The sequence below is a fragment of the Perissodus microlepis genome, chromosome 9, assembly GCF_051167445.1.
Source record: "Perissodus microlepis isolate ML-2025 ecotype Zambia chromosome 9, ASM5116744v1, whole genome shotgun sequence".
NCBI lineage: Eukaryota > Metazoa > Chordata > Actinopteri > Cichliformes > Cichlidae > Perissodus > Perissodus microlepis.
The window spans coordinates 17,850,904-17,852,950 of NC_140469.1; the positions used below are offsets into that span (position 1 = coordinate 17,850,904).

Below are 2,047 nucleotides of genomic sequence, written 5' to 3' on the forward strand. Positions count from 1 at the left end.
GTTGTCCTGCTGGAAGGTGAACCTCCGCCCCAGTCTCAAGTCTTTTGCAGACTCCAAGAGGTTTTCTTCCAAGATTGCCCTGTATTTGGCTCCATCCATCTTCCCATCAACTCTGACCAGCTTCCCTGTCCCTGCTGAAGAGAAGCACCCCCAGAGCATGATGCTGCCACCACCATATTTGACAGTGGGGATGGTGTGTTCAGAGTGATGTGCAGCGTTAGTTTTCCGCCACACATAGCGTTTTGCATTTTGGCCAAAAAGTTCCATTTTGGTCTCATCTGACCAGAGCACCTTCTTCCACATGTTTGCTGTTTCCCCCACATGGCTTGTGGCAAACTGCAAACGGGACTTCTTAAGGTTTTCTGTTAACAATGGCTTTCTTCTTGCCACTCTTCCATAAAGGCCAACTTTGTGCAGTGCACGACTAATAGTTGTCCTATGGACAGATTCCCCCACCTGAGCTGTAGATCTCTGCAGCTCGTCCAGAGTCACCATGGGCCTCTTGGCTGCATTTCTGATCAGCGCTCTCCTTGTTCTTCCTTCTACCCTCTGATCATTGTCCCGGTGGCTTTTTATAGGTCAGAAGCTTTTCACATCATAATGAACATATTTTTAAACATTGCTGAAAACTAAAAGCTCATACAGGTTTGAATCTGCTTTTTAACAGGCTGTTGCCAGAATCAGCTCGATGGCTGATCACTCAGGGCAGGAAGGAGGAGGCACTAAAGGAGCTCCAGCGGGCAGCCAGAGTCAATAAGAAAAAAGTACCAGAAGATGTCCTAAACAATGTGATTAGCATGTAACACAGAGAACTTTGGTTTATCCATATGATATAAATGTTTTCTAAAGATTCTTTTCCACCTTCAGATAGAGATGGAGACTACATCTGAAAGAAGAAACATACTGGACATCTTCCGCATTTCATATCTGAGAAAACGTTTTCTGATAATGGGTTTTGACTGGTGCGTCTTCTCAAATGGAAATCACATGCATGCTGTATTCTTTAATAACTAAGCAATAAATCACAAAAACAACTTGAAACTAAAAATATCACTGTGACCTCTAACTCTAGGTTTGCATTAAGTCTTCTGTTCTATGGGCTGAGTCTGAATGTAGGAAACTTTGGCCTGAATATTTACCTCACACAGTTGATCTTTGCTGTTGTTGAAATTCCTGCAAACTTGTGCGGTTTGACTCTAATTCAGCGCTTTGGAAGGAGGATATGTCAAGCGTGTTTCCTACTCTTTGGAGGTACCGCTTGCCGTGTGGTCCTTGCTGTGCCAAAAGGTATCTTCCCGATCTAAAATGTATTGTTATAATTTTTTAAAAAAGTCACTCGAGGGCTGAGTTTTCCATGTGATTTTCTACTGTTGCCCTATCAGATCTTTCCGTGGTGGTGACAGACTTAGCTGTGCTCGGGAAATTTTCTGCCACTGCTTCTTTCAGCACAGCCTACGTTTATACAGCAGAATTATACCCCAGAGTTTTAAGGTAACGTCACTCACCAGCAGTGATTCTGGTAACAGCAAGATTTTCTTTTCTTTGTGTTTGTTTTAGTACATAATCTTACAGTGAATTTTACAGCAACAAGTTCTGCTAAGTGTCGGTTTGATTGATTTTTCGAGCTAATCAGTAAAATGTAAAGCATTGCAAAAATCACCTCAGTCTGTGTGTTTGTGCAGGCAGAGTGGTGTAGGTCTGAACTCCATGTGTGTTTGAGTGGCGGGTATCATCGCACCACTGATCAGGCTACTGGAAAGCTACCATCCCATCATCCCAATGCTAGTATATGGCATTGTCCCTGTTGTTGCTGGAGGTTTCTCTTTGCTGCTGCCTGAAACCCTCAATGTTGAATTTCCAGATCACACTGAACTCAAGTAAGATCAATAGTATTTCTCCTGATACTGATATTTGTATAAATCAGTAAGTGTGTTTCTTCTTTTTTTTTTGACTTAGAAACCCAGCGAATGAAGCAAAAGGAGACGGATATTGTGCTGAAGAAGTTGAAGAACACAAACTATAATTTTTACTGAAACCATAATGGGAC

The 2,047-nt window shown here is 42.3% G+C and overlaps 1 pseudogene across 1 annotated transcript; it reads left to right on the forward strand.

The window, feature by feature from the left end:
- The first annotated feature begins 438 nt into the window (after positions 1-438).
- LOC146380375 (solute carrier family 22 member 13-like) lies at positions 439-2,047 on the forward strand (annotated as a pseudogene). Its single transcript, XR_014801297.1, has 7 exons — positions 439-578; positions 668-788; positions 868-962; positions 1,073-1,287; positions 1,383-1,491; positions 1,683-1,877; positions 1,957-2,047. The product of XR_014801297.1 is annotated as a solute carrier family 22 member 13-like (transcript).